Source organism: Saccopteryx bilineata, chromosome 3 (assembly GCF_036850765.1).
Source record: "Saccopteryx bilineata isolate mSacBil1 chromosome 3, mSacBil1_pri_phased_curated, whole genome shotgun sequence".
Lineage (NCBI taxonomy): Eukaryota > Metazoa > Chordata > Mammalia > Chiroptera > Emballonuridae > Saccopteryx > Saccopteryx bilineata.
The window spans coordinates 115,704,590-115,716,970 of NC_089492.1; positions in this window are offsets into that span (position 1 = coordinate 115,704,590).

The following is a 12,381-nucleotide window of genomic DNA, read 5'->3' on the forward strand; positions in this document are numbered from 1 at the left end:
TTTAGAGAAAAAAAAAAAGTAAGTTCCACCTCTAGTTTGTGGCAAAGTCACAATTCAATTCCAGGTTTGTCTGATTCTAAAGCTCACGGACTTTTCACTATACCAATAGGGAAAAATAGTAAGACAGTGTCTCATTAACTCCTGCAAGGAGGAATTTTTAAAATCAATACTTTAATTTTAATAGAAAGGCCAGTGCTGGAACAATGTATCGCTTTAGGAAAAAAATCCCACCGAGATGAAGGTCCAGAAAAAGATGCTGTTTGTGTTAATATTTCCTGTGAAACTTCCAACAAGGGAAACTGAGAACTGTTTCTTGAAACCTCCATGTGATGGAGCACCTGGAAATAGAAACTTTCATTATGAGTGGCCATGAAAAACTGACACATAAAATGGAAAATAAGTGTATAAAATGTATACATGGTAGATGACGTCAGAGTAATGGCGGGGTAGGAAGCGATACCGATAAATCTCCCCCAAAACTCAACAAGATCTTCAACCAGAAACAGAAAAACCTATACTTGGAGCTTCCAGATGCTTCGCAATACACCCAAAGGTATGATTGAGTGAAAAATTGGCTAAATATATAACCAAACCCCGAAGGAAATAGGGAGTAAGAAATGCTCCGCCTTCCTCACTAACCTAAACAGGGCGGCTTTCTCTGGTAACTGTGAATATAGAAACTGAGGCGGGCAAAGGGGGTGAATAGATCCAGGCTGCGACACAAACGGCTGAACCAGGCTGTGGCACAGAGATCCAAGCCGAGGAAAATCTGATCCTGTGGCAACCCGGGCAATACAAGCTAACACTCGCGCCAAACCCAAACAAAGAAAGACAAGCGGAGCGGCCATTTTACCCGGTCTCCTGGTCGGTGCGCAGTTAGTGGGTGAGAATTTCTTCCTAGGCCCCGAGAGTGGGTGCCCGTGTTGGCCCACGGAGAGGCAGGGTCAGAAGCCTTTCTGTGGGCCGAGGGCAGAGTCTCTGGGCAGCCCCAGCGCCCTGGGAAAGCCACGCACGGGAGGGAGTGAGAACTAATTCCAACGGTGGAGATTTTCCGTGCTGGAGGGTGTTTCACTCAGAGGGAAACGCGGCCGGCCTCATATCCTGGTTTGCGCGCGCAGATAAGGAGTGAGCAATTCCTCCGAGTGCCTTGGCAGTGCGCGCCCGTGTTATCGCACAGAGGGGCAGAGTCAGGGGCCTTTGTGTGGGCCAAAGCGGAATCTCGGGCCGCCCCAGCGCCTTGCAAAAGTCACGCACGGGGACGGAGCGAGACTCAATTCCAACGCTGCAACTTTTCCCTGCGGTTGGGGGTTTCACTCAGAGCGTGAGACTGTTGGCCAGATATCCTGGTCGCAGACAGTGAGTGAGAGTTTCCTCCAAGCGCCCCGGAAGTGGGCGCCCGCTTGTGTTACCGGACAGAGTGGCAGAGCCAGAGGTCTTTGAGTGGGCGGAAAGCCCGCCTGATTATGCTAGCAGCTCTGACTGACTGAGCCTTACCCAGAGCCCTGTGCTGAGTGGAAATAGAGTGGGGAGTTGCCAGCTCTTTGAGCCTCTTACTATCCAGGCAGAGGCAGCAGCAACCGCATAGCTGGATTATCAGGCTACTAATTGAGGAAGGAAAGACTAGGAGAAAGGCTCCAGGAACACAGACTCTCTCACTGTCGGAGCCTATAAATGCTAATGAGCTTCGACTGCCAACGAGACTAAAGCACAATACATGACATTGCCATAGAGACTTATCAACTGCAAACCTCTACCTGAGCGTGCCAAAGGGGCAGAACTCGGGGTACAGAGTCACCGACCAGGAAGAGGGAGAGAAAAGAAAAAGCAAGAAGATAACCTCTCAAAATCAAGAATAATCTGCAGACTTTATAACCTATCCCATTTTATTATATTTGTTCATTTGTTTCTCTTATCTTCATTCTTGATACTTTTTTTTCCTCCTCCAATTTGGCTGATTAACTCTCTACCGGTCTTACTCTCTCCTCTCCTTGAACTACACTACCCATAAGTGTTACATCTCCCATTATCTTTTCTCTTCTCTTCCTTTCTCTCTATGAGGGTTGCACTCCAAAACCCTTAACTCTCTCTCTCTCTCTCCTTTCTTTTTTCTTCTTTTAGTGGTTCCCTCTTTTTTCTCTCTCTCTCTTTCTTTTCTCCCTCTATATTAGTTTCTTCCTTTCTCCTTTACATCTCCTCTCATTCAAACCTCAATAACAAACAAATTATCTTATCTGGGACTCAAACCTATGTTTGTGGCATTTTGGGGGGTTTTTACTTCACCTTTTCAACTCACTAGCAGTGCTCCCATCGCTGGCACTCCATATTATCTAGTTCTTGTTCCACTAAATACAATAGTAATTTTTAAATTTGTCATACCCCTTTTTCCGTTTACCTCTTATTCCTCTCATCATAACTCTTAGACAACCAACACCTAAAAGCAAATCATTTTATTCTTGACCCAAATTTTTTCCTTATTTGCTTTTTGTGGGTCCATATGCTCTTTTTTTTTCTTTTTTCTTTTTTTTCTTTTTTTTTTGCCCCTTTATTACTTTTCCCCAATTCAGGCCCTCCATCACAGGCATTGTTTGTTATAATTCACAGTCCACCACAAGATTTTCTCAAGAAAGAGGGGAGAGGAGAGGAGAGGAAAAAAGGAGGGGGGGGAATAATTTCCTTTTTTTAAAAAAATTTTTATTTTATTTTATTTTTCTTTATTTTATTATTAATTTTTTTTAAAAAAAACAACTCTTCGATTTTTTATTTTTTTTATTATTTTTTTAACTTTTTATTCTTTATTAAATCTCATTAATACTATCAACAAAACCACCCTCAGATGCCATTAAGGAAGAGAAAATCGAATATCATGGATACAAAAGAAAGAGAGGTAACACAGCTAGATGAGGAAAAATCTATGGAGAAAAAATTTTATATATTGGGAACCTTGGAGCTAAATGACAGAGAATTCAAGATAGAAATCCTAAAAATCCTCTGAGATATACAAGAAAACACAGAAAGGCAATTTAGGGAGCTCAGAAAACAACTCAATGAACACAAAGAATATATGTCCAAGGAAATTGAAACTATAAACACAAATCAAACAGAGATGAAAAACTCAATTCACAAGCTGAAAAACGAAGTAACAAGCTTAGCTAATAGAACAGGTCAGATAGAAGAGAGGATTAGTGAAATAGAAGACAAGCAACTTGAGGCACAAAAGAGAGAAGAAGAAAGAGACTCAAAAATTAAAAAAAATTAGATAGCCCTACAAGAATTATCTGACTCCATCAAAAAAAAAATAACATAAGAATAATAGGTATATCACAGGGAGAAGAGTGAGAAAATGGAATGGAGAACATACTCAAACAAATAATAGATGAGAACTTCCCAAGCCTGTAGAAAGAACTAAAGCCTCAAGTTCAAGAAGCAAACAGAACTCCAAGTTTTCTTAACCCCAACAAACCTACTCCAAGGCATATCATAATGAAATTGACACAAACCAACAGCAAAGAAAAAATTCTCAAGGCAGCCAGGGAAAAGAAGAATACAACATATAAAGGAAGGCCCATTAGATTATCATCAGATTTCTCAGCAGAAACTCTACAAGCTAGAAGAGAGTGGACCCCAATATTTAAAGTCCTGAAAGAGAGGAACTTTCAGCCATGAAAACTATACCCATCAAAGCTATCCTTCAAATAGGAAGGAGAAATAAAAACATTCACAGATACAGAAAAGATGAGAAAATTTATCATCAGAAAACCCCCACTCCAGGAATTACTAAAGGGGGTTCTCCAATCAGATACAAAGAACAAAAAAAAACAGAGCCACAAGTAAAAGCTCCAAGAAGAACACAATAAAACCAAATTTAAACTGTGACAACAACAAAAAGAAAGAGGGGGAGAATATGGAGATTAACAGTAGCAAAGGACGATGGAGTGCAAAAGTACTCACAAAATAGTTCACTACAATGAACAGGGTAGGGACCCTTTTCATTACTCAAAGGTAACCACCATTGAAAAAACCACCACAGAAGCACATGAGATAAAAAAGATAGCAACAGAGGAAAGATGTATGGAATACAACCAAATAAAAACAAAAGATAGAAAAACGAAAGAGAAGGATCAAACAAGACACAAAACTAACAGAAAGCAAGATATAAAATGGCAATAGGGAACTCATAAGTATCAATAATTACACTAAATGTAAATGGATTAAACTCACCAATAAAAAGGCAGAGTAGCAGAATGGATTAAAAAAGAAAATACAACTGTATGCTGCCTACAGGAAACTTATCTAAGTAACAAGGATAAAAACAAATTTAAAGTGAAAGGCTGGAAAACAATACTCCAAGCAAATAACATCCAAAAAAAAGCAGGTGTAGCAATACTCATATCGGATAATGCTGACTACAAGACAGGAAAAGTACTCAGAGACAAAAATGGCCATTTCATAATGGCTAAGGGGACACTGAATCAAGAAGACATAACAATTCTTAATATATATGCACCAAACCAAGGAGCACCAAAATATATAAGACAGCTACTTATTGATCTTAAAACAAAAACTGACAAAAATACAATCATACTTGGAGACCTCAATACACCGCTGACGGCTCTAGATCAGTCATCCAAACAGAGAATCAACAAAGACATAGTGGCCTTAAACAAAACACTAGAGCACCTGGATATGATAGACATCTACAGGACATTTCATCCCAAAGTGACTGAGTATACATTTTTCTCCAGTGTACATGGATCATTCTCAAGAATTGACCATGTGTTGGGCCAAAAAAACAACATCAGCAAATTCAGAAAAATTGAAGTTGTACCAAGCATATTTTCTGATCATAAAGCCTTGAAACTAGAATTCAACTGCAAAAAAGAGGAAAAAAATCCCACAAAAATGTGGAAACTAAACAACATACTTTTAAAAAATGAATGGGTCAAAGAAGAAATAAGTGCAGAGATCAAAAGATATATACAGACTAATGAAAATGACAATACGACATATCAGAATCTATGGGATGCAGCAAAAGCAGTGATAAGAGGGAAGTTCATATCACTTCAGGCATATATGAACAAACAAGAGAGAGCCCAAGTGAACCACTTAACTTCCCACCTTAAGGAACTAGAAAAAGAAGAACAAAGACAACCCAAAACCAGCCGAAGAAAGGAGATAATAAAAATCAGAGCAGAAATAAATGAATTAGAGAACAGAAAAACTATAGAAAAAATTAATAGAACAAGGAGCTGGTTCTTTGAAAAGATCAACAAAATTGACAAACCCTTGGCAAGACTTACCAAGGAAAAAAGAGAAAGAACTCATATAAACAAAATCCAAAATGAAAGAGGAGAAATCACCACGGACACCGTAGATATACAAAGAATTATTGTAGAATACTATGAAAAACTTTATGCCCTAAATTCAACAACCTAGAAGAAATGGATAAATTCCTAGAAAAATACAACCTTCCTAGACTGAGTCAAGAAGAAGCAGAAAGCCTAAACAGACCTATTAGTAGAGAAGAAATAGAAAAAACCATTAAAAACCTCCCCAAAAATAAAAGTCGAGGCCCTGACAGCTATACCAGCGAATTTTATCAAACATTCAAAGAAGACTTGGTTCCTATTCTACTCAAAGTCTTCCAAAAAATTGAAGAAGAAGCAATACTTCCAAACACATTTTATGAGGCCAACGTAACCCTCATACCAAAACCAGGCAAGGATGGCACAAAAAAAGAAAACTACAGACCAATATCTCTAATGAATACAGATGCTAAAATACTAAACAAAATACTAGCAAATCGAATACAACAACATGTTAAAAAAATAATACATCATGATCAAGTGGGATTCATCCCAGAATCTCAAGGATGGTTCAACATACGTAAAACGGTTAATGTAATACACCATATCAACAAAACAAAGAACAAAAACCACATGATCTTATCAATAGACGCAGAAAAGGCTTTCGATAAAATACAACACAATTTTATGTTTAAGACTCTCAACAAAATGGGTATAGAAGGAAAATATCTCAACATGATAAAGGCCATATATGATAAACCATCAGCTAACATCATATTAAATGGCACTAAACTGAAGGCTTTCCCCCTTCAATCAGGAACAAGACAGGGTTGTCCACTCTCTCCACTCTTATTTAATGTGGTACTAGAGGTTCTCGCCACAGCAATTAGACAAGACAAAGAAATAAAAGGCATCCATATCGGAAAAGAAGAAGTAAAGGTATCACTTTTTGCAGATGATATGATCCTATACATCGAAAACCCCAAAGAATCCACAAAAAGACTACTAGAAACAATAAGCCAATACAGTAAGGTCGCAGGATACAAAATTAACATACAGAAGTCAATAGCCTTTCTATATGCCAACAATGAAACAACTGAGAAGGAACTCAAAAGAATAATCCCCTTCACGATTGCAACAAAAAAAATAAAATACTTAGGAATAAACATAACAAAGAATGTAAAGGACTTATATAATGAAAACTATAAACCATTGTTAAGGGAAATCGAAAAAGATATAATGAGATGGAAGAATATACCTTGTTCTTGGCTAGGAAGAATAAATATAATCAAGATGGCTATATTACCCAAAGCAATATACAAATTTAATGCAATTCCCATCAAACTTCCAATGACATTTTTTAAAGAAATAGAGCAAAAAATCATCAGATTTATATGGAACTATAAAAAACCCCGAATAGCCAAAGCAATCCTAAAGAAAAAGAATGAAGCTGGGGGCATTACAATACCTGACTTCAAACTCTATTATAGGGCCACGACAATCAAAACAGCATGCTATTGGCAGAAAAATAGACACTCAGACCAATGGAACAGAATAGAAAGTCCAGAAATAAAACCACATATATATAGTCAAATAATTTTTGATAAAGGGGCCAACAACACACAATGGAGAAAAGAAAGCCTCTTCAATAAATGGTGCTGGGAAAACTAGAAAGCCACATGCAAAAGAATGAAACTGGACTACAATCTCTCCCCCTGTACAAACATTAACTCAAAATGGATCGAAGATCTAAACATAAGACCTGAAACAATTAAGTACATAGAAGAAGACATAGGTACTCAACTCATGGACCTGGGTTTTAAAGAGCATTTTATGAATTTGACTCCTCAGGCAAGAGAATTGAAGGCAAAAATTAATGAATGGGACTACATCAGACTAAGAAGTTTTTGCTCAGCAAGAGAAACTGATAACAAAATAAACAGAAAGCCAACTAAATGGGAAATGATATTTTCAAACAACAGCTCAGATAAGGGCCTAATATCCAAAATATACAAAGAACTCATAAAACTCAACAACAAACAAACAAACAATCCCATAAAAAAATGGGAAAAGGATATGAATAGACACTTCTCCCAGGAAGAAATACAAATGGCTAACAGATATATGAAAAGATGCTCATCTTCTTTAGCTATTAGAGAAATGCAAATCAAAACGGCAATGAGATACCACCTCACACCTGTTCGATTAGCTGTTATTAGCAAGTCAGGTAATAGCAAATGTTGGAGAGGCTGTGGAGAAAAAGGAACCCTCATACACTGTTGGTGGGAATGTAAAGTAGTACAACCATTATGGAAGAAAGTATGGTGGTTCCTCAAAAAACTGAAAATAGAACTACCTTATGACCCAGCAATCCCTCTACTGGGTATATATCCCAAAACCTCAGAAACATTGATACGTAAAGACACATGCAGCCCCATGTTTATTGCAGCATTGTTCACAGTGGCCAGGACATGGAAACAACCAAAAAGCCCATCAATAGATGACTGGATAAAGAAGATGTGGCACATATACACTATGGAATACTACTCAGCCATAAGAAATGATGACATCGGAACATTTACAGCAAAATGGTGGGATCTTGATAACATGATACGAAGCGAAATAAATAAATCAGAAAAAAACAGGAACTGTATTATTCCATACGTAGGTGGGACATAATACTGAAACTAAGAGACATTGATAAGAGTGTGGTGGTTACGGGGGGGAGGGGGGAATGGGAGAGGGATAGGGGGTGGGGAGGGGCACAAAGAAAACAAGATAGAAGGTGACAGAGGACAATCTGACTTTGGGTGGTGGGTATGCAACATAATTGAACGACAAGATAACCTGGACTTGTTATCTTTGAATATATGTATCCTGATTTATTGATGTCACCCCATTAAAAAAATAAAATTATTAAAAAAAAAAAAGAAAAAGAAATGTATACATGGTGCTAAATTAGGCATTGCACATCACATCCTAGCTAGCAAGCACATTTTTCTAATAAACACTTGCAGGAAGAAAAATAAAAACTGAGAAAATAATGGGTTGAGTTTTATTTTTCTATAGTATCTCCCCTAATGACTAGTCGCTCTAGTCTACTTCAGGATATGAAGTTTTCATGCAGAATTTGAAAACCCACACTTTGGGAAAGATTTGTCCCACAATGGGCATGACATTTTGAAATATAGGGTGAATAGGTATTGATACGATAAAAGTTATAAAACCTCTCACTTCACAGTATCTAATTACAGAAACTGAGATTCTCATAAGGAAGCTCAAATCCTCACTTGATTAGACAGTTTAGAAACCTGAATTTATAAAAAATCCATAGATAATTGACTGGAAGCAGAGTATAATAAAGCATGGAAAGCAAAATTTATTTTGTGACTATTTTCTTAAATTCCATATTTGCTTGAAGTTCCCTATGTATTTCAGTGACTATGTAATTTTTTTCCTCAGCCTTTTTAAAACACATGCCTTTTGATGTTGCCCAACTGTATTAATGCCAGCTCTAAATCCTCAACATTCATGACTACCATCTCTTACCATTGAGAACTTGCTCCTCAAAATCCATGATATCTGGGAGTTTGAATTTTCATTTCAAAATGGAATGTGAGCACTGGGACATTACAACATTTTTACCTTTGGAGACTGAATTATAAAGGAATATACCTTGTATCACTGTTGTACCCAATAGCCTCTGTTTCCCCTCCAAATCTTTTCCTCTGTTCTGTATCCTAACTCTGTCCTCCTTGGATCAACTAACTAGGACTTAAAAATAAAATCATTGATTGATTCTAGAGAGAGAGAGAGAGGAAGACAGATAGAGAGAGAAACATGAATTTGTTTTTCACCCATTTACACATTTATACATTCATTGGTTGATTCTTGTATGTGCTTTGACAAGGGATCGAATCTTCAACCTGGGTGTAATCAGGATGCCATTCTTACCATCTAAGCTACCTGGTCAGGGCCTACAGGGGTTCTCTTGAACTTAGTTTCTGATGCAGTGGGGCAATGAGAGGCACCACTGGGAACTGAGAGTGGGAGGAGGGCAGGTTTTGAGCTGGTAGCCCCTGCTCCCTCCACAGGAGCTGTGTTGGCAGTGGCTCCCGTCCTGAAGCCCCTGTCCAATGGTGTATTAGTTTCCTAGAGCTGCCATAACAAATTACTGCAAACTGGAAGGCTTACAACAACAGAAATTTATTCTCTTACAGCTCTGGAGGCCAGAATTCCAATCAAGGTGTCAGCAGGCCATGCTCCCTCTGAAAACTCTAGGGAAAAATTTGTTTTTTAGCTTCTTCCAGCTTCTGGTGGCTTGAGGTATTCCTTGGCCTGGGGCTGTATAGAATCCAATGTCTTCCCATAGGCCTCTTCTCTTCTCCTCTCTGACTGTGATTTCTCTTCTGATAAGGACACTTACCATTGGATTTGGGGCCCACCTGGACAATCCCGAATGTTCCCATCTTGGGATCTTTCATTACATCTGTGAAGACTTTTTCTAAGTAAGGTCACATTCACAAGTTGTAGGTGGGTATACTTTTGAGGGACAATCTTTCAACCTACTGCAAATGGCTATAGCTCTGCAGGGCCCTAGTCACTGTTCTCTCCTCTTCTTCTTCAGGCTCCCCCAGTTCCTAGGACCTCCATGATGCACCATTCAGAGGCAAGCCGCTTGCCCAAGACATAAAAAGAATCCCTAAATTAAACTTGTTTACATAATCCTTTTAAATGGACTTGGAGTCTAAGATAGTTATATAAATTATATATTATGCCATTAAACATGTTAAAAAAAAAACTGAACATGACCTTATCAGCCAAGATGCTGACATGAACTCTCAATTTCAGCTATAGACCCACCCACCCTCAATGGATTATACTTCCCTGAATCATCTGGCAGACTTTACCACTGAAAACTTGAGAATACACTTATATAAAAAAAACAACAGAGGCAGAGGAACTAATTCTCTGTGCCATGGACAGCTAGATTTTCTAATTTTGACATTCTGTAGAAAGAAAGGCATAATCTTTATAATAAAGGTCTCCCCACCCCCAACTAAAACACAACAAATTTCCATACACATATTTACATATGTTTTTAAAATTTTCCCAAATAACAATACAAACCAAACTATAGTAAAACTAATGATTTGACACCAGGTAAAGCAATCACCTAACTTACTAAAACATACTGGCTTTTACAAATTTTAAATTTCTTTGATATTGTGGAAACAGCAACCTACATTCATTTCTGATGTTTAAACATTTATTCTCTCTCTCGCTGCTGGTCCAGTTCTGTCTGAACACATTCAAAACACAACTTTATTTGCCGGATTAAAGAGAATTCTGGCAAGATATTTCAGAGGTTGATATTTTTAAATACCCATGTTCTCATGTGTAGAATAATTGTGTTCGACGTGATGATTTGATCTCGTAGGCTGCTTTCAGGAGTGTCCTGGAATTTACATAAATTGGCAGGAAGATCTCAGTCACTCCATCATGTCAGCACCATGATGTCACAAGGAATCCTAGTGTCCTGAAGGTTCTCATTCAATAAAGCAAAGTTGTTTAACTTTCCAACTAAATTTGCAAAGTGTTCAGTGTCAGAATTAAATCCTATTCATGAAATCTGTCTCCTGCTGATAAAGGAAAAAAAAAAAAAACTAGTCTGAAAATTCCCTGTAGCCACTGCCTCAGCAAGTTCAAATCAAACATCCGATCTCACCAGTACAAAAACAAGCAAATGCACAGAAACAGGTCTTATTGCTACTCCAAGACTTCCCCCGTTCTACAGGGTATTTAACTCTATCAGATTTCATTTGCTTCATAGGTCCGTACATGCCTCTTCCTGCCAGGTGTGTGTACCTAGAGAAACTAGACACATGTAATGTATTTAAACGGGGTTGTTAATGGAAGTTTATGTCATCATTCATTCATTCGTTCATTCATTCATGCCAAATCTCCCAAGTGGGCCATTTATATCTTCAACAATAATGCTTACTATTTTCTAAGCAAACTTCAAATATAAGATAATCTTTTAAAAATACCTAAAGTGAATCTTCCCTTTATGGTGTTCATGTAACAATTTAAGGGAAGTAGTGAAAGAAAAATGATATTTAGCAAATGAAAGAAATGCATATACTAATGTGCATACATGCATATACATATGCATATGTGAGATATGTGTGTATATATTTAGAATTACCGTTTAAAAGGCGTTTGCCAAAATTCAGGACTTCGTATAAAAAAATAGCTCCATGTCTGAATCAGTTAGTTTCTTTTGGAAACTTTAAAAAATATATAATATTTTTTGATGGCTTTACCCTGTGCTGCCCAGCTACATTAAGATAACAGCAAACTACATTCTTACGGCTGTCATAACATTTAGCTTGGTGCTGCTTGCAATGTGAGTAATCTATTAAGATATATAAGGTGCAAAATGCTACCTTTGTGTCTTGGAGTTCCAGCTATCAGCTGTAGCAACCTAGTGCAATTACTGCCAGTGTGGGGCCTGGCTGCTCCCCACCACAGCCCTCATAGGCCAGAGAGTTTGCAGCAGTGACCCCTGGCAGCCTCGGCCACCGCCACTGGGGCCGCCCAGAGCTCCTTCTCCTGGTTTCTGTTCCCTCGACTCCCTCCCCTCTCCTCTTTCATGCCTGTCATCAATCTTACTAAAATGACAGCAGACAGATGTTAGCCTTTGCAAAGATCAAATGAAATCTATGGCTTTGGGGCTGTTCACCAAGGAGCAGATCAGTCTATAGCTAATACAGGCACACACACCGGTGACAACCCACCTAGAGTCCACTTGCCAGCCATCACAAGGGTCTCTCTGCAAACACAGGCCACTCAGAAATGGATTTTGACAAAATTTAATCCTTCAGAGAAGTTTCATGGTGGACTCTTCAGAATTTCTTGCAAGAGTATGCCTGTGTCTAATGGCACCTGAGTTTGAAAACAATTACTAATGTTCAAGTTAGAGAAGACAGTATTTATTTGGGCCACAAGCCCACAATTTTAACCCCTTCTTTCAAAAATTGGACTGTACCAATTCCCTCCCCCCACCTGCCCTTGA